The sequence below is a fragment of the Nymphalis io genome, chromosome 8 (genome assembly GCF_905147045.1).
Source record: "Nymphalis io chromosome 8, ilAglIoxx1.1, whole genome shotgun sequence".
Taxonomy (NCBI): domain Eukaryota; kingdom Metazoa; phylum Arthropoda; class Insecta; order Lepidoptera; family Nymphalidae; genus Nymphalis; species Nymphalis io.
Genome location: NC_065895.1, coordinates 4280647 through 4303517, shown reverse-complemented (window position 1 = coordinate 4303517; position 22871 = coordinate 4280647). Strand labels below are relative to the sequence as shown.

At 31.2% G+C, this 22871-nt stretch overlaps 1 protein-coding gene across 7 annotated transcripts in view; it reads right to left on the bottom strand.

Annotated features, from left to right (window-relative positions):
* The window catches only part of LOC126769871 (syntaxin-1A), a 59463-nt gene that overhangs the window by 35714 nt on the left and 878 nt on the right, over positions 1–22871 (bottom strand). The gene's annotated exons all lie outside the window — the stretch shown is intronic.

The window sequence follows — 22871 nt, the reverse complement described above, 5'->3', positions numbered from 1 at the left end:
AGTAGAGATGAGGTCTTGAATACAATATCAGAACGAATTAACATAAATGATTTAATCGGATGGAGGACGAGGTTTACTCATAATATAATATCCTGGGACATTTTTCACAGACGGCCATCTGATCTCAAATTAAGCTTGTACAGAGCTTATACTATGGAAACCAGACAACTGCTATACTACATATATTATTTTTCTTTTGTAAATACATACTTACATAGAAAATTACACACAGACTCGGGACAAACAGACATGTTCATGCACACAAATATCTGTCCTGGGTGGGAATCGAACCCACAACCTTCGGCGTGAAAGGCAAGCATCCACCAATCACGCCAACCGGCTCGTTGTGATTAAAAAATACGGTTAATGCGTATTTTAAAAAACATAGTGTCTGATTATTGTTAACTCTAATAACGGTGCACTACTACGACGCAAAAACGTCTCCAACTGATTTTAGGTGAAAATACCAAAACTGTAAAGCCAAATTAAGACTATATTGAGGTATATAATCTTCACATTATGACTAATTATTATTTTCGCATATTGATGACAATCGACAATTTACAATTACGTATCTTCATAGAGATGGGATATAGGTTTTTGTAAACAGTAACAGCCTGTTAATACCCCACTGCTTGGCTAAGGCATCCTCTCCCTTTTGAGGAGAAGGCTTGGAGCTTATTCGACCACACTGCTCCAATATAAATTAGACAATGCTCCAAATTAGTCACATGCAGGTTTCCTCACGATATTTTCCTTCACCGTTAAGTACGAGATGAATTATAAACACAAATTAAGAACATGAAAATTCAGTGGTGCTTACCCGGGTTTGATTCACGCGGTCTAACCACTAGGCCATCTCGGCTTTTTTAAAACAAGAGCTATATTTACAGCTGCGTAACAATATGTACAAGAACTTTTTGTGATTTTAGAGTGACAAAAACAAGTAAAAAACAATAAACCTGTAACGCCGAGTTTTCATTTTAACTCCATGTATCTTTTTTGCGAGCAACATGGAATATTGTTTCAAAAAATAAAACTTACTATAAATTTTACATTAGAAATTCTAAATATATATGACGCCACCTTTAAAAAAATCACTAATATATAGAACGTATATAGACTTTTTGTAAAAGTGTATAAAGGTAAAAAGTATGAAGTTAACGTGCCTTAAATTAAACTCTTTCTAAATTTAAATATAACTGCAAGCTGTACATTATTTATTTACTGCGACGACATATGTAAATATTTAATAGTTCCCGAGTTTCTTAATAGTTCCTCTTAATAAAAACTACATTCTGAACAAATGACTGACTGATCTGTTCAAATAAATTTATAATTTGAAGTGTAACTCGTAATAGCCAATTTTTCAAGTAACCTCGTATCAAATTAGAATTTCCGGGATAATTTTGCGATATCATATTATTTTAATTTAAAATTACATAAAATTATTTATGTAGTATTAGCTTAACTTATTTGCGACGCAAATTTAATTCTTATCATAATAAATAATACACGAACATCAAAATTTGTTCACCGCGTACAATAATAATAATAAACACAACATTGCGCTTCCTACTAATATATTGGTGATGATTTAAAAAGGTCTAAGTTAGTTATTGTTGTTACCATTAAGTTCTTAAGTTTATTTGTTAGAATATATAAAATTGATTAAAAATAATAAACAATATTATGATTTTAGACGAAAGGCCGAGAAGCGAATATATGTTTAAAATTCATCTCCATGATGGAGCATAACAACGTAAACGTGCAAGTATTTGATCAAATTCAGCCTATAGGCTAATATTAATATATATTAATGATAGTCTATAACATCTTACCTGTCTAATTAAATTTACAAACTATTATTTTTATAGTTGAAATCAGTAATATGGATTATAGAAATTGTTCCAATGGGTTAAAATGAAAATGCGGATTAAAAAGCCTTCGTATGTGTGATCTATGAATTTGTTAAATAATATTCGTTGTTTAAAAATATTCTCTGCTTATTTATTAAAATGTATACAAATCTTACACATTTTTCATACAAAAATAGATTTTACTACAAATAGAACGTAAGACTATTTCATTATATTCTAAATTTTAACTTAAGACTTTAATACCTTCACCTTACTGTAAATCAACTTCATAAAACAGTACTGTAATGTCAAACTGTGTAATGTTTTCAGGGTTCATATATGTATGTAAGTTTCGTTATCCTAATATAACTTTTAAATGCCTGAACAGTTCTTGATGGAGTAATAACGAATTTATAGTCAGTGTTTCTGGGTATCGTTAAAATTCGTCATCCGAATGAGAGACTATTAATTTATTCATGCATTCACGGCAGTCGTATGTTTTAATTTTTATGGTAAAAAAAATATTATTTTATTCATACTACAACTTAGTGTAGGCTTGCCGGGACAAGTACTTTAGTTTTCATTATTATTATATCGCCAAACATATATATTTTGTATTTACTATGTTCCGCTTTGAAAGGTGAGTCAGCCAGTGCTTAAAAGGTCATAACGTCTTATTAATCTTATTATCTTCTTAGTAGTATCATGTTGATATATAGTTTTCGTACAAACATAATCTATATGAGCACTGTCATAAAGTTTTATCGTATCTAAAAATAGATATTTTATAAAAAGACTTGGTTTAAACGTCACTGTTCCCATACAAATGCAGTCACCAGTGCGATTACCATCGTAACAAACAAAAAAATACGCTACATCTCTTTAATTTTCTGAATAAAAAAAGTTTCACCAGTCTTATGGTACTTCATTACTTTAAATAATTCTCGAGTTATTTATTATCTTACTAATACTCACATGACATTAAATTTTAATATATTTCCTACAAATCTAGAACATACATATACGATATTGAGTCTTGATGACAGCGGACAGACATATAAATCATTTTGCATATGTATTCTATACATACAATGCAGGCAGTCTTTGTTAGCATACGATTAAATGTAGGTCAAGGGCCAGTCTCGTACCGCGATAATATATCGAGCCATTTTATTTATGCCGCAGGGGGCTGTTCCAACAGACTGCCTTCATTTAGTCAACTTGTGTTTTCAAGAAGCTATGGTGACGTAATTTCAAATATATGACTCATAAATTATATAAACATTAATATCTAACGCAAGCTAAATAATTCTCTTTTAAATATATCAGGTACATATATGAAGCCATAAAATAAGTCGTTCTAAAAATAAAATGTTAAATATAAATAAGATCTTATCTCTGCAAAGTTTAAATGTTTCAAAAGCTTTGCATTACTGGGAATGCCTTGAGATCAAATAAAAATAGCACCGTTTCAGTTGAATATACAACGATAAAATTATGACCTTATATGAGAGTAGGCGTCGATACTCAGCAGTCGACGACACGTGTTGCATGGTGGCATGCCTTTTATTACGTGTAAAAAACTCGGATTTTTTTTTGAATAATATAACATGGATAACATTTAAAAAATAATCAAAAGTAACATCACTTTTGATTATTTTTTAAAAGTATTTTTTGTTAAAGGCATTACTTTAGTAGGTTTTATAAATATTTAATCATTATGATTAGATTAATGTAACACTGTAGTACAACTCATCAAAAATATGTAGCTTTTTTTAAAAAAAAAAGTTACATAAGTATGTACGTATATTGTAGGTTACCTTTTCCTTGATGTAATATTATAACTACACATTAAAAAGGTTTTCGATTGAAAATTAAAAAACCAAATATAAATAACATATTTCCATTAAAAAGTAACTTAATATTATAAACCACTGGGCTAAGGTCTCCTCTCCATTTAAGGAGAAGGTTATGAACAGCAGAGAATAGTAACAAAAAGCCGCTTTTCGATTTCCAATCAGTTCGACTTGAGAAACTTGGAATATTCATTTATATGAAAATGTTTGCTTTAAGTCTGCGCTTTCAATAAATGTTTCTGACTTGTAATAAAACTCACTTCTTGTACGAAGTCGGAGTCGAGGATAATATTCGATTAAAGTGTCTGGTCTAGATCATCATATTTTAGTTATTATTGTGTTCTTACTTCACTTACTTTATTTTATTTATTTTTTATTATACTTCTAAACTTAAAAAGTATATCAGAATTAATAAAAGGAAAAGAAAAACTCATTATAAAATTAGTCATTTTGTTCAGAAAATAAGCTCGAATGCATATTAAACAATTAGCTAAATGGTCCCGAACAATAAAACATTTTAAAAACCCGAAGCACGCGATAAAACTACGTAGGAATCAAGAGATTAATTAGGCTTACTTATTTTGTAACTATTTTCGGATCCGGGGTATGGTGATGACAAAATCGTGAGTCTCGACACGTATTTCAATCGAACGGGCTCGGTCAGCGAGTTGGCTCGAACGTACGAGCTTTAACTAAATAATATACAACACTACACAGAATTTCAGACATTTCAATCACTGTATCGAAAAAACATCTATTAACTGAAAATATTTTACAAGGCCCGTACTTTATGTTTTCAATATTTAACTAATAGAAATGTATTTTTAAATGATTTCTACATGAACAAATAGGAGCTTTCTTATTAGGTACATGAAAATATTTTTATTAAACACGGTGAATGTGGTGCGGCTAGAATAAATGCTCACATTATCTTCTACGAGAAGGATTTAGTTTTTTATTATATTCTTTTCAAGCATCCAGCTTGCTAGGTTTTACGTTTTCATAATACCAACATTACGAAGTTATTCGAGAGCCGTTCCATTCGTCATACACTCTTTGTCCACTCATACAAAATTTCATTCTATTTACTTTCTAATACAATTAAAAATTAATATAACAGGATAGTTTTATCGTTCTTCAATGTTCATGTGATATATAGGACCGATTTATATTTACTTAATCTATCGTAAAATAGTTATGATTATAGAGTATACTAGTATACCTACGTATAGATTAACTTACTGTTACTTAAAGTGTATCCTTATTACATATTTTACATATCTAATATGTACTAAATAGTGCCTTCAGTAAATAAAACATCGCAGTAAATATCTCATCGGTAGCCAAATAAATTAAATATAACTATTATAAGTTTTCTATGAATTCCTCCTAAATTAAAAAAATAATAACAATTAAACATACACTTTGTCAAACAGTTAAAATTTATTTAAACTATGAAACCAATCCAATTATTTGTAAACGAAACGAAATCAAGATCAATTGTTCACTTTTAACAACGATCTTATAAATAGAAATAATGTTTTTTTTTTTTTTTTATAGAATAGGAAGGCGGACGAGCATATGGGCCACCTGATGGTAAGTGGTCACCAACGCTCTTAGACATTGGCATTGTAAGAAATGTCAACCATCGCTTACATATCCAATGCGCCACCAACCTTGGGAACTAAGATTTTATGTCCCTTGTGCCTGTAATTACACTGGCTCACTCACCCTTCAAACCGGAACACAACAATATCAAGTATTGCTGTTTTGCGGTAGAATGTCAATGTCAAATGTCAGAATCAGATAAAGAAATGCAATTTGCAAGGCATTAAGATTGGAAGGAATTGCGATTCTCCAAGTGAGCGTTAAATTTGCGCCAAGATGGCAACAACTACTATTTGATAGCATTAGGGCAAATTCGAGCACATCGCCAAGCGAACTGTATATTATTGAATTGTTGAGTATAAAACATTTGTATCGTTTTTTGTTAACAATTATAAATCAACGAATATTTTTCATTGCATTAACACTGTAATTAAATTAGCCCGATGTAATAAGCGAAGAGCGTGGAATTGTGACCGTAACACTGGGTACCGGAACCAGTCGTTAAACCGTACATTTATCCCAATTAAGCTGAATAAACAAAGCGGCCGATTTAACGCAATTCATGTACAGAATAGATTGAGTGAAACAATTTATGATGATTTGCCCTAACAAGCTTTCAGAGTTCAGATTTAGTATAAAAAATCTCTAAACAAATTTAAAAAAGTGAGTTATTTCTTATTCTTATCACCTCATATGAAGACAAATATTATCATATACCCACTAGGCGAAAAGCTGTGCCGCGAGGAAAAAAAGATAGCTCAATTCCGAAATGCCGTAACACCAGAGCATGACACAACGGGAAAACAGACTTTCGCCTCCGCAATAACCCTTTTCGACTCCGGGGAAAACATTGTGCGAAGCTAATTCAACAAACCTTGATACAAAGGCTTACCTACCTTAAGTTAGACGGATAAAGAGATTTTGTTAGAAGCTAACAACTAAATCGAAGGTTAGAAAGTTAGTTATCACAATTACGTTCTGAAGGTCTATACCATTACTAAATACTAAAAATTTATTTCCTTTGTTATGGTTGAAATAAAGGTACTATACGAACCAGATTTGGTAGGTTTGTAACAAATCAGTGTTCAATATAATGTAACCAGTTTTGGATCGTCGTATCGTATCGTAACAGCCTGTGAATGTCCCACTGCTGGGTATCCCTTTTTTTTGAGGAGAAGGTTTGAGCTTATTCCACCACGCTGCTCCAATGCGGGTTGGTGGAATACACATGTGGCAGAATTTTAGTGAAATTAGATACATGCAGGTTTCCTCACGATGTTTTCCTTCACCGTAAAGCACGAGATGAATTATAATCACAAATTAAGCACATGAAAATTCATCAGTTACGATTCAAGCGTTCTTACCACTGGGCCATCTCGGCTGACAGATTTGGATAAATATAAAAAAATCATACTTTATAAATGGGTAAGTTTTGTTTTTTTTTCTGGAATTCTGTCATTCCTGATTACGAACACGTAAAATTACAATTCCGATTGATATGGAACTCTCATATTATGATAGATTACAATTTTAGTACGGATATAAGCGTCAATATATAATAGAAGGCATATTTTTTAAAGTAAAAATAAAACTGCACAAAATCGTAATAATCTATAAAATATATCTTAGTTCGATGCAACGATAAAGTTAAAAGGATTTATATTGTATAAGGATTTATATTGTAATTACGGTCTTTGCTTAAGATTCTCGTATTTCAACAACTGCGCCATATCCGCCTATATTAGATATATTATAACTACGTTAAAAAGAATGAGAAATTTTATCTGGTTTTAGCAGATCTGAAGCTGTAAAATTATATTTATATATATATTACAGAACATGAAAATCATATCATCAGTTATATTGTGAAATTAAAATATATGAGAAATATGAGAAATCGATAGAATCAGCACGGCCTTCGTTATTACACCACCATTACCAGAGAAAGCTGCCAAGTTATCCGTATTGTATTCTACGAAATAATCATAACAAATTTACACAATTCAATACGGAATTACATAAAAAAACTTGTAAAATTTCTACATCATAACTACATTTTCACTCATTATTTCATGATTATTGAAAATCATGAAATAATGAGTGAAAATGTAGACAAATAAATCGAATAGAAAAGGAAAATAGTACTGAATAGAATAAACTACAGACGTTAATAGGATTACGAGAATCTGGGTCAGTCAGAGGCTGGTCTTTAAATCCGACACATAATTACATAGAAGCGTCATCAAGAGAAGTATCACGACTCTTTTACCACCTCGTTTAGGAGCCACTAAAACAGAATTTATTTAAAAAAAAAATGTTCAGCTAAATTACGGCTGTAACTATTTCAGCATTCCAGACATAAAGTTCTTTTTATAAAATTTGCGTAATTCTAGCATTTGAAATAAATTACGTTTAAGTTGTACCACCATTTTAAACAAAGGACTTCAGTTGCTAAATTAAAACTACATTTAAGCATTTTTAAAAGCTGCAAGTACAAGATAGAACAATTTAATTAATTGAATGTTTCTGTTTTTAATTTTATTACGAATTTATCATTTCTCTCTCTTTTAGACCTATTTTCTAATTAATTGATAATTTTATCTGTTGCATGTACTTTGTTATATGGTAGTCAATTATAGGAAACTTTTATTGGTAATGATTTGTTAATACTTGACATAAAAATACAAATAAATAAATAATTACATGGTTTAGAATATAATTATACAAACGGAGATGATGATAGGTAAGTAAATCGAGATTAAGTTATGTTCAACCGTATTACCGAAAATGTATTTAGATTATTATTTTTTGTAGTATATGTGTGCGATAAAAGTGCATCCCGGATTTTCATTAAACGTATTACGTAAGCACATATGTATATTGAATATTTTTATGACAATAATGAATCAGATCGACAAACATTTCAGAGGTTCCCACTTAGCAACTGAAACACAATGTCCATCATAATTTCAACTTATGTATCACAGTAACAGCCTGTGAATGTCCCACTGCTGGGCTAGGGCCTCCTCTCCCTTTTTGGGGAAAAGGTATGGAGCCTATTCCACCACGCTGCTCCAATGCGGGTTGGTTGACTACACATGTGGCAGAAGTTCAGTGAAATTAGACACATACAGGTTTCCTCACGATGTTTTCCTTCACTGTATAGCACGAGATGAACTATAATAACAAATTAAGCACATGAAAATTCAGTGGTGCTTGCCCGGATTTGAACCCACGATCATCGGTTAAGATTCACGCGTTCTTACCACTGGGCCATCTCGGCTCTCACTAACAACTTATGTATGGTTACATATTTTTAAATCATATAATTTCATAACAATTGAATGTTGAATTGTTATTACATAATCATGGCTTACATATCGTGTTCTACGTTCCTGCAGAAAATAGTTTAAGTTCCAAAGCTTTCTTTTATCGCAGCCTGTTTACTCTGAATATAACGAAACTATTTTTGAACACGTACACAATTTCCTGTTTAGTAATAAACTTTCTGGGGGTAATAAAAATAACACGCTCTACTAGTTCATATAATAATTATAATTAAATTACATTTTATGTACTTTTATTGAGTAGTAACCTTTTGGAATAGTTTTAGGCGCCTGAACCTCGAACATGGTGGGTTCAGCAACTCACGCCATATCATCATGGCCTTAGCCAAAAAAAGAAGAACAGCCATATTGACTATTCTACTATATTTTATTTATCAAATTCAAAAAAGTCTGAAAATTGATTTTGATTTTTCTAAGTTTGCATTTGCAACATGAGCGACGTTAGTAAATTATTCGGGAATTCTGACAGCGTCACGTCATCACGTTGTCGATTGACTAATCCAACTAATTTTGTGGTCTGGTGCTGAAAGGGCCAAAGTATATTATTCGATTAAATGTTAACTGAAGTAGCCCATTGCAAAAATTGCCAAATAAGCTATAATATAATAAGGGTATGTATAAAAAAAGATTACGCAAAAACGCATATATTATTAATATTGACCCTTTTAGCACCAGACAACAGAATTATTAATTACAATTAATTAATAATGGAACCAATTTAAAAACGAAATGTAAATGAATAAACAATGACAAATAGTAATTAGTATTCGAGGGATGAATAATTAAAGAGTTACATGACTTTCAGTAATAAGACTACAATACAGCCCTTAGTATTTGGTATGCTTGTCACGAATTTGGACAGAGTTGTAAAGCTGATAAGGGCCGGCTGGACAGTGACGTCGCACGCCTTTACAGCCTCTAAACCACATCACCGTAAGTGTTATTTAAGGTTTCTCGATAATGATATCAAATAAAGAACTCCTTATTTAGGGACACATAAAGTTTACGAATTTAACTTTGTTCTTATTCAACTGCAGTGGAGTTAATTAGCATAATGCTTTTACTATATCTACTTTTCGCCTTACCATAAAGAAACGTAGAATAGATAGATCTACATGAAGGACTGAACTATGAAAGTGTTAATCGATTTTAACAGATGGGCTTTAAACACGATGAAGTTAACTAATGCTATAGACATGACGTCAACATAAATCAAGCCGTTTTAGTGTACGGCACGTTTAGGTGTTAACTACTTAATATTGTTTAGCTGCTAAATAAAAAAAATATACAGATACATATGGCCAAAAGTAATCGTTAAAACATATTAAATATAAACCTGTCTTATCTGTTTTAGGGTCGTGATAAATTTCGTGTCAGGAAACTTACTCCGATCTTCAAGAGTAAACAGTAAAAACAGGCAAAATGTGAACAATTTGTATCGAAGGCAACGAAAACCTACCACGCTCTGCGGCAACCCTTACGTAACTCACTCCACGCCCCCCACCCACCTTGACACTCCTGAATGGCCCGCTTAGCCTCTCTGTATTATATTACATATTCGCACCGTATTTGCACAACCCCGTGTTCCCGAGAGTTGAATTTGTACAGCACTGGACTGTTGTTAATAATGGCAGCGTCTCGCAAGGGTATCGAGGTCGACGAGTTTCTATTTGATGCGCAATCTGTTTGATACTAATTGTTTTCGATGTAATTAATCAACGAAATGCAGCACTCGATTTATATATGAAACACTCTACTACTCTTTAAAATATAATTCAAAGATAAAATTATGTAAAGTCGTGTTATGTTAAGTAATATAATAATAAATAGAAAATGTTTCTTTTACAAGATTATCCGTTTTTCGCGTCAGCTAAAAATTGGATGGTTCAAAATAATTTATTGTCACATGAAGCTGATTCAGAGAGGCCAATTTTAAAAGAGCTCGGCGTCTGTTTATCACCTGCGATAAATGAAGCGGGTCGTATCGTCTCAATCCGGTACATATTTTACAAGTCACAGGCTGACAGTATTGTTTTAGAGCAATATATTGAATCCAGAATTGAGTGTTTGGCAATACAAAAAACAAAATGGTTGATTCATATTTAATCAATTGATATAATTTAAATAAAGTTATGAAAATTTCTTCACGTACGTCATATAAGTTTTTTATCGACGTCTAAGTTCGTAAAGAATCTGATGATTATTCGCATCAAGCTCATACTCTTCGTAAAAATTAATAACTGTAAATATTCCACTGGGCCATCTCAGTCTCTACCAAATTGTATAGGAGACAATTAAATCATATAAACCATTTATTATGTGGGCTTAGTGCAAAAAAAGAAATTGAATATTGATTGTAATTTTTTTTTACGCTTTCGAAATCTTCATTTTATATATGTATACCCAGGACTTAAAATCTCTACAAAATAATCTATAATCCCAATTTAACGCGAAAGAAACTGCAAGTGATGTTTTAAGATATTTTTAATTTAGCTAATTTATACTTCAAGCTATATTATGATTGTGACTCTTTGGGCAGAAACAAGGGAGTAAAATGTAATATATTTTTTAAATAATATAATATATTGGATAACATTAGTAGATTGATCATATATCTCTTAGTTTAATATATGATATACGGTAAGTGTTGCTAGACGCATTATACGTGTATGTGTGTATAAAAGATAAGTGCTTGGATCGTAGATCAGAATATTTCCCACGTTCACCTAACAACATTTGATTCATGAGTCGAGAGATTATTGTAGCGATAAGCACATCAAGTAAGCATTGTTTTATAAATAATACAAAAGTTAAATGATATTTAATATCTCATGAAATAATGTTTTTGTACAAATTTATTTCTTGTATTTTAACTATGAATTATAAACGGGAATTTTAATATACATATACAGTTATTTTTTAAATATATGAGGTGCTGTTATTCTTCACGTCCTCCTCTTATAATTTTTTTTACATTTTTTCATTATAGGTATCACCCTAATGTACCCTATCACGTACTTATATATAACTAGTTGCCGTCCTCGGTTTCGGCCGCGTATGAGGGGGCAGATGTTGGGTAGGCTATATCCTTTTCTGTATCTGTGACATGTATGCAAAATTTCATGATGATCGGTCGAGTAGTTAAGACAAGAAATCGTACAAAAACAAATAAATAAACTTTCACTTTCGAATTATTAATATTTGTTAGGATAATCGTAATAAATACACCGTATAGTTTAAGTTGAGTTTAGTAACTTTTAGTTAGTTCCTAGTAACCTCATTGGTTACTCTATGGTAATTTAAAACGCGTAAGTTAAATTTATGCTAAAACAGCGAGCAATTCTGAAAATGGAACTTGTCGGAAGTTTAAACTTATGCCTTGGAGTCCGACATATTTGAAACATGTAACTATACATACGGATATGCATTCGCTGGAGGCTGAGTTCGTTTCCGTCGAATAATAAGTAACAATGTCGATGGAATATGGGCTTGGTAATTCAAACTAGAAAGTAATAAAAAACATGAAAGTTTGTTTGTCATAAATTCCATATCGCAATTGGAAAATTTATCTTAGCTTTAATTTATAAAGCTAAGATAAATAGTTGCTCCCACGCCTGTGACACTTGACTTGAGTCTATTAAGATAATTGATAATAATTATTATGAAGTATATTCCTAGCACCTTACTGTTTGGCCATTGACCTCAATCGTAGATTTCCGATATTAGATATAATCACAATTACGTAAAGACGTTACGTAAATAATTGAAACTTAAGTATCGATTGTCATACAATGAATTTGACATCTACCAATTGGAATGTTTACAAAAATTATATATATCTAATATTTGTCTTCTCTTTAATACGTGACATCGGCAGAATATTTTGCGCTCAACAAGCGTAGATACACGACAGAAAAAGAAAATAATAATAATTTTGTTTTCCAGCACATTGTTACCATTCTTATTGGTAATTGTCAAATCAAATTAATTACATTTTATAGTAACTAATAAAGAGTAACGTATTCATCTTAGAGTTTCAATTGGGCAAATCGTTATTATTCCGACTTGTCCTGAAAAACTGGATGTTTGGCAACACTTGGTAGTTGTTGGATTTAATCTCAAAGCCAATGTATCGACTTATCTCGACGACTAAAATGAAATATAAAGGTTCCACAGTGAAAAGTAAATTCAATGATTGTATTAAATAAATACAATACAATAAAACATTTATTCCGCATCGTGACGCACCGTGACGCTCTGACGACTTTTTTTCTAACCTGCCGTAACCACTCTAACACAAGTTTAAAAGTTGTGGAATTAGGACTAAAATCCAAGCTTATTGCTAATTTTAATAAAGAAAAGAGACGAGCATTGAAATCGGTATTTAGCCTCTCTCTTCATTTAATTCTAAATAAATAATAAAAGTGCTATTATATAAAACTAAAGTATATAAATTGGCAAGATAGTTTTTGAGTTATATGTTCAGTGACAAAACTTAGTGTAGAAAGACCTAAAAGTGATCAAAACTTTAATACTTATTATTCAACAACTAGTGAAAACAAAGTTAAGAGTGTGGGTCTATTGGATTCATTTTTCAACACCACCCGCTTTTACAAATATAATATCAATCATACTTTACGAGTACAAGCAACTAAAGCAGAAATTCACCGATTCCACTAGCAATCGGCTGGTCCAGCGGTGCGAAACTTGTTGATCGCTCCCAAGATTTAGGGTTCGATCCCCAGTCCTGCCGCAACTTTTTCTTTATTTTAAAATATCTGCCATATCACTAATTAGTATTCCTCATTGAAAAATGACAGAAACAGTGTTATCTTGGGGATGTTGCAATGCACGTATAGGCGATGATGAATACGTTCAATGCTCAAAATGTAACGTCTCATATCATTGTGGTTGTTTGGGTATTGAATTTAATACAAGAACTCGTCATAATTGGAATTGTCCGAAATGTTGCGGAACAAAACCAAAAGGCGTTAGAAGTGATGAGACACCAGTACGGTCAAGTAATCATCGCAGTAATGCCCCTATAAATGAAACCAATGTCACAAAAAGATCGCACAAAAGACAGGCACTTAGTTCTCCAACGTCACCAAATGAAACAGCATCAATCACTCAAGAGCAGGTTCGCATTATTATTAGTGAAGTAATTGAAAAAGAAATATCTTCTCTAATTGATAACATTAAAAAAACCATCACCTCCTCCATCAGTACTCATTTAAAAAACTTAGAAATTAAGATTGAAGATCTACAACAATCAGTATCATTTATGAGTAATCAATATGATGATATGAAGAAACAATTAGACTCATACTCCGAAATAACTCTAAAACTGCAACATGAGAACCAGTCACTACAGTCCGCTGTCTTGGATCTTTCTTACAAAGTTAATCAAATGGAACAAAGAGCGCGAGCAAATAACATTGAAATTCAGTGTGTGCCCGAGTCTAAAAATGAGAACTTAATAAGTATCGTAAAACAATTATCCAATACTGTTGGCTTTAATATTGAAGATTGCAACATACAAAATTGTACGCGAACTGCATAAATGAATCGTAATTCAACGCGACCGCGATCTATTATCTTACAACTAAATTCGCCATCTGTTCGTGATCAACTATTGGCAGCAGTTATAAAATTTAACAAGAAATATCCAACTGCAAAATTAAATAGTTCTCATCTAGGTATTGGAGGAAATACTGTGCCAGTATATGTATGCGAACATTTATCTGCAGCCAATAAATTACTACATGCAGCTACGAGGCGCAAGGCAAAGGAATTGAAGTACAGACACGTATGGGTACGAAATGGGCGTATATTTGTGAGAAAAACCGATAATTCTGATTACAAAATTATATTTAACATGGACTGTCTTGATAAGTTAAATTAGTCATACTACTTTTTGCATGTTAACTTGATTTCAGTTGTGTAAAATTCAATCGATTAAATATTTATTATCAAAATGTTCAAGGTTTACGAACAAAAACTAATGATCTATATAGAAATATTTGTTGTTGTACGTATGATTTAATAATACTCACAGAAACCTGGTTATGTGACAGCATTCTTAATTGTGAGATGTTTGGCTGCAATTATAATGTTTATAGAAGGGATAGAGACATGTATAACTCTAAAAAAAAACATGGGGGAGGAGTGCTGGTTGCCGTGTCCAATAGACTTATTTCTCGAAGAATGGTCCACTGGGATAGTTCTTGTGAGGATTTGTGGATCGTTCTAGAAATAAAACCATCTATAAAAATTGCTATTTGCGCAACCTACATTCCTCCACCAGTTAATAAAAAAGTCTTGGAAACATTTATGGACAATTTTAATCGTGTTACAGAACAAACGAAATATAACACACTAATAATTGGCGATTTTAACTTAAGTTGCATTGATTGGAACTTGGCTGATGGTCCCCATGATAGTTACCATACGACTACTTTAGCTCAATCTTTAATAGACTTTTCCCATACTAATTGTCTTCGTCAAATGAATCGCATTAAGAATGTAAAAAATAAAGTACTCGATGTAGTGTTTTTTAATGGTGAATCGTTAACGGTTACAGTAGATAATGCCCCTAAAGAATTAACTCGCATTGATCCACTACACCCACCCCTTAATATTGATATTGTCGTAACACACAATTTGCAGGAAAACTTGAGGATTAATCAAGATATCAAAAAATATAATTTCGCTAAGGCCAATTTTGTAGCTATAAATGAATTTCTTAAAAGTATAGACTGGAGTGAAAAATTTGCAGAGCTTCATGATATTAACACAATGGTTGATTACCTATATACGAAGATATATAATTCTATAGAACTTTACACGCCGAATTTCAAAAGAACAAAATCATTAAAATATCCACCTTGGTTCAACAAAACTCTAATAAAGAGAATAAGAGAAAAGGAAAAACTAAGATTGAAATTTAAAAAATACAAAAATGCTATGGATGGTTTGTCACTTACGCTCTTAGAAAAACGATGCGATAGACTATCTATTGAGTGTTACAATTCTTATCTTAACTTTGCAGAAGAAAAGATTAGATCCAACAGTAAATTTTTCTGGTCATATATGAAAAGCAAACGCGATAAAAATGTTAACACCTATCCAACATTAATGAAAAATGATGAAACTGTAGCGTCTGATGGCTTAGCAATTTGTAACCTATTTGCGTCACAGTTCTCTTCGCTGTATGAAGAAAACGAGAGCAAGTATGATATGGACAAAATACTGCGAACCATGGATGCTACAGTCAGTTGCAATAATAGCCTACCTTTGATCCAGCTTGATGAATCCGAAGTCATTAATAAATTAAAGAATTTAGATATAAATAGGGGTTCTGGATCTGACAATATTCCGCCTAATTTTATTATAAACTGTGCCCAAAGTCTTGCTGTACCACTAACAATTATTTTTAACAAAGCATTAGTCACCGGAATATTTCCTTCTAAGTGGAAAACTGCGAAAGTAGTCCCTATTTTCAAAAGTGGAGAAAAAAATTATGTAAAAAACTATAGGCCTATTTCAATCCTTTCTATCTTTGGTAAGGTGTTGGAGTCTCTAATATATCCATATATTTACAGTCATGTTAAATGTTTTCTTAGTACCCACCAGCATGGCTTCATAGCCGGTAGATCTACATGCACAAATCTAGTAAATTACTCCGAAATCTTATTTGAATCTGTTGATAGGAACAAGAGAGTGGATGTTATCTACACAGACTTAAGTAAAGCATTTGACCTGGTTCCATGTTCAGTACTAGTCTTGAAGTTGTCCAATTATGGTATTGTCGGATCTTTACTGAGATTTCTAGCATCATATCTTACAGAAAGACATTTTTATGTTGTTGCCGGCGGTTATGAATCGGTTGAATGCGATGTAAAATCTGGAGTCCCACAAGGGTCACACCTGGGTCCGCTGCTCTTCAATATATTCATAAACGATCTGCCTAATTGTTTTAAATATTCTACACCATTTCTGTATGCTGACGATGTCAAACTTCTTAAAATGATTGAAGAACCAAATGACACTATTCTTTTACAAGATGATCTGACAAGATTATACCATTGGTGTAATGATAACGGCATGAGACTTAATTCAGTAAAATGTTCATGGATATCATTCACCAGGAGTTTAAAAGAATTTCAAACGAATTATTACATAGCTGGTGCCCCTATTAAATCTGTGGACAGAATTTCAGACCTGGGAGTAATCTTCGACAAAAAACTAACTTTCATACCTCATATTGATGGTGTAATTAGCCGTGCCTCGAAAATGTTAGGTTTTGTAATAAGAAATGGAAGATTATTTCGAAATCCTAGAACAAAAATTATTTTATTTAATAGCTTAGTCAGGAGTATACTGGAATACGGAAGCGTTGTTTGGAGGCCACATTATGCAACACACTGCCTAAGACTTGAGAGGATACAGAAACGTTTTCTTTATCATCTTACTTTCTCGTTAGGTAAAGGGAAAATACTTCCTTCTTACAAAAAAAGATTGGAATTTTTCAAAATTCTTTCACTAAGTGATCGGAGGGATTTGTTGGATTTAAAATTTCTTTATAAAACACTTAACAACAACTATGATAACTCGTTTCTGATATCAAAAATTAAATTGAATGTTCCCATTAGATATCCACGTAAACCAATAACACCATTAGTAAGACCTTTCCGCAAAACTGTTTTAGGAAGCAATTCACCTGTATCTCGCATATGTGGAATTTTGAATGAGCACAGTGCTGTTTTAGACCCTTTTGGAGACTCATCAAACAAGTTTCACAAAAAAATATTGTCAAAATTGTCAGCTAACTAATTTATTTTGTTTATATTTGTATTTTTTTATTTTACTATTATTGTTAATTCTTGTCATTTTTAACCTTGATTTACTAACAATTAATTATTTATAAGTTTGTCATCTCCAACTTTATCTTTGCAAGTGGTATTCACCTTAATAGGTAATGCATTTAGTTTTAAGTTGTATTAAAATTGTATACCTTTGTACGTGTTGATGTATTTACCACTGGTGAATCTTAAATAAATAAAATAAAATAAAAATAAAATTCCTTCAAATACTATTTCGATTTTTAAAGAGCCTCGTAAATTCTCGTATTTGGGTTAAATTATTTTATGTTGTTATTTAAGCATCATCTAACTCAACGTAAAGGATAAAATTTGAATAAAACCAATAAATACGTGAATAAATTTGGTATATATAGCAACTGAACAGATGACCTCGAGGAAACCCGTCGAGGCTTGATTTGGACAACCGCCAGAAGCATTAACACAAATATTGTGGTAACTTGGACAGTGCACGAGGGTTTAATGCTAATGTAGGAAACACAAGCCTACATGAACGTTCAAAGTTTTATTTAGAGCAAAATTCATAGCTATTATACATGGACATCGCAGCCATTAAATCATAATATGAATATTTTCTGTGCTGAATTTATGCCATATTGTATAACCTAAAAATATCAAATTCATGTTTTATAGCTATTATGCTTTCAAACTTAACTTTATTAAAACAGATAAATACGTTTATTTCATTTTAAGACCAGTATGCTAATAATGAAAAATAAAAACTCATCGCTTGGGAATATTGAAAAATTAATCACGCGAAGCAATTGTTCCTCGAGGAAGTGGCTCCAATTTAATGAATTTTAATTCCCTAGCGGGTAACGAAACAGCGTATCGTTGGTTACCAATAACGCAGTAATTGTTTTTTATCTGACTTTCCAAGGGCAGCATCGTAAATCCGTTACATTTCGCTGTTTACTCTCATAACGATATTAATAGGCAATAACTACAATGTCCTTGTGATAGAAATTAACAGCTTAAACAGCAAGCTTACTGTGTGTAGAGCATTTATTAATAAATATTTGAAGATTTCAAGATCATCGTGGAGTTCATCATACATATTTTTAGATAATGAAAGCAAATCTCATTTATTTTATTCGTCATATTCCAGTTAGCTGTTTTACGCTTACATATTGAGTTGATTAAGAAACAAGTTTACGATAAATAGTGCGAAAACAACGGCATTGTTATTCAGCAAAATGGAATTAACCTTGACCTGTTGAAATGATGACTGTCTAGGTCAAAACTTGATAATAACGTAATTTTCAATTTAATAATTATATACATTAGTTAACATTTGAATATTCATTCATTTTTATTTATTTCTTTTGAGACTGGCTTCGGTTGATCATGAGATGGAAGACAAAATTAGAAATTGCGATATCAATGAGAAAAAGCTGGTTTGATTCTTACGATTTGGTTTGTTATTATCATTAACGCTGTAGTTTATATGAAAATAAAAATTTAGTTACATATTGAAAACGAAAAATTGCTCATTTAGTTTAGTATTAGACCTTAACCCATCTTTACGACAATTGGTATGCTGAGTTTGATCCGTCCTTCTTTTATTATCTAATTAGATACTTTTTATTGTTAAACTCTTGCTAAATATTAATTTTCAATAAAAAATAATGATCCAGATCGTGCCACCAAAAAACCTTTTTTAAAACTTCGAACGTAAATATTACGTATTGAAATTATTATTCTTAAAAATATTATATGACTAAAATCGAGTCATCAACATAACCGTTAGCAGGTCAGACTTCTTACGAGACAACAGTTAAAAATAGATACGACGCAAGACGTGAATCAGCTGATGCAAAGTGCATGACGTTGAGGCCGCGCTTACAATGGAGCTATTCAATCTTTTTCCCTTCTTCTCTTTTCCCCGACCCTAATACGGAACCATGCTATTAACTCCGTTGAGAATATAGAAACCCAGTTACTTACTCTGGTGTAATTTTTTTTAAGAACAGGGTAACATCTAAATTTGTAAATAAAGTTATCATATATATTAAACATCGAATTTTTCTATGAAATAATCCAAAATACATTTAATTTTCAAAGACGTTATCTGTTTTTCTTATTTAATGTTTTTATGAACTACTTTGTTTATAAAATAGAAAAAGGTGTATAAATACATAAAGATATATAAAAAGCTAAATTAAATTCTTGACGTTCCATTAAATAAATGTATTTATTAAATTATACTATGTAAAAAATATATCCTATCTGACCCGTAATTGCTACTGAATGTGGGTGAGCTTGACATGAATTTAAATTGCTTTAACTTGTTAAGCGTTCTTTTCGGGATTTCATATAAAATACTCATAATGAGGTTAAGTTACTTAAAGTAACATTATGAGGAATTCGTTATCCCTTCTACCAAAATTTCACTGAACACTTTATAATATTAAAAGAATGATTATTTTAAAAATTATCGTATTGGAATTGTACACTAATATAACTATTGGAGATAAAATTAATATTAATAATCGTACGAAATATGTCAAAGAAATCTTAAATTTATTTCATTTTTATTAAAAAAAAATGAGCCACGATAGGCTTGTGGTCCGTGACGTGTTGATACGAAGACCACTGAATTTTAAATCGATAAAAATTTCCATTTGATTCCTGTTTGATATACATCCGCCATTCTGCAGTAGATCGGCGAAGAAACAGGAGTAAGAATGAGTAAAGTCTTTACTTAGCAGGAGTTACTGACGGACTTTACTTAACTATGAATTCATTACTCTGAGATCGATGATGCAATTATGACGGATGTTTATGATTCAACTTATACGAAGGCCACGCACCGGAAACTTCGTCAGCTGATAAACGTATCCCAATAGCATTCGCAAACTATAAGTGACATTCAAATGTTTCAGAGTTGTAATTAACTGAATAAAAGTCTACCACTGGCTAAGACAACGCAAAGCCTAAGCCAATGATTCTAGAAGATTGAAATTTTGCATAGAAGTCTCACGTAACGTAGGTTAGCACTGAGAAAAGAATTTTGGTAATTCATCCCCTAAGGGGATTATACGGAGGAAGAAGATTTGTGTGAAAGAACTTCATTTTTGTAGTTAGATATGAATATGAAATATGAAAAGTTAGTGTCTTGACTTCTAATTACAAATCAAAATCTAACAAGAATTTTTGGAAATTAAATCAATAATTTCTACGGGATATACTTTTTGTTATTAGATTTGTGAAAATACAAAATATGTTTCTTTCAGACTCTATTACACGGAACTTATTACTCGCCGCGGTCCAAAGAGTAAAATCGAACCCATATGCAAATCAGGTTAACTGTGAACAATTGAGAACAGTCAGAACAACAGAACAGTATGGTCCCCGACATGTTGCCAATGAGAAATCTCATCGGGCTTTTCGCTTATTAAAAATCAAAATAGTCGCAAGTAGACAAAGTTATTGTCTAATTAGTATTGTCAGTTTTTGTTCAACATTTAATTGAGTTAAATCAAGTTCTAAATCAAGAATCGATTCCCTTATCGATTACAAGTTCGCGAATTCATACAGCTATCTGCATAAAAATGGTTTCAATTTTTTTATAAAAAAATACATTTATGCATAGTTTATAAATTCGCATAATCGTATTATTTCAAAAATGAAAACTTGAAAGGTTAAAAAAATCTTATAAAATTTGAGTGGAAACAGAAAACCGATTGATATCACTTAAATATATGTATTTATTTATATGTAAATGATTTTGATGATGTCAGTCAAAAATTATTACGTAATTTTTTTTAATACACTTGACGTGCGTTTTCCCTGGTGGATTGTGTGACGATGGCGGATTAAATCATATTAATATTTATAGCCATATTTAAATTATATATGGTTATGTTTTATGTATTCAAATTTCAAGTGTTGTTCGTCAAGCTATTCCTAATTTACATCCCTTAAGATTCCCGTCCGAACTTTGTACGGAGAAAACAAAGTTTTTATGTAATTGTTATCGAACGATGTATAAATGATACTATCCGATCTATTCGCCCATATTGTGCTAATACATCGTACAATACGCTTTGCGAAAAATTTTACGGGATTATTTAAATATCAAGGTAGAAGTAAAAGGGTAATATTTATCTACACAAAACAGTTGAAATTATAATGTTATTTATTTTTATGTGGATCAATAATTTGTAAAATAGTTACAGTAACTTATATATAAAATGCAGATGTATATTGTCAAAGACTTTTCCGTAGAAATTATGGAGACCTACAAATCTCTGATATAACGGTTTTGTTTGTCAGTTATAGTTTTAGCTGCGTTTACTTTAAAACCACCAGGATAGATAAATTTCTGTTCAACTACTATGCCATATAATATGAAAATTGTATTTCTATAGCAGTATATACATTAGCAGTTTTTGTGTTAATCCAGATTTGTGTTATAGAATTCAAAACAAAGATAAACTTAATAATATTAATATGAAGTATGATAAATTGTCAATTGTTTAAAATTAATCAGTTTTTTTTATCTTTATTTAAGAGGGGTTTGGTCACCGAGTGATCATGCCACCCCTATAGGAATAACTAAACATCAGTTTACAAAATCAACCTATAAATAACAAAAATTAAATAATTCTATGTCTTAATCCTACTTGTACTACTCTATATAACATTCTAGCCTGATCCGAGACAGGATAGGCTAGTATGCTGTTAAAAGCTCCCATATCTAATAAATTAATATTAAATCTTATTAATAAAATATTTCTTTCTGCTTCATTAATCAGTTAGGTCATAAAAAGTTGCTGCAATTAAATTGCACAATTCAGGTATGGATGTGCAATATAAACCATATCTCTTAATACTATAAAATTACAGAGAAAATTACATAATTTTATAAAGAACAGAGAGATATTTTTGTTATACATCAAAACAAATGTTTGTTTTGATGTAATTTAACGGTATAAAATATATAATAATTGGCATGCAATATGCATTACATTGCAACATTTGAAAAATTCCATTTTACTATTGATAAGAAATTATATAATTTATAACAAACAGAATATTGCTTCAAAAAATATACTATGTATGTATATATAAGATGAGGTATGTCATGTGTTGTAAGTCTTAGAACCATTTAAATAAATTTTGAATTATTTAATTTTTATCATTTGCTATGCAGAATGTGACCAATTTTTGTTTTGGTATTTCCTTGAAATAAGTAATTAGGTGGGATTACGGATCATAGATATTATTTTGAAACTAGATGTGATGTCCAAAAAAAAATATACATATATAATATCTTATTAAAATACTGTAAGTCTGTTGCTTTCAGAAATTGTT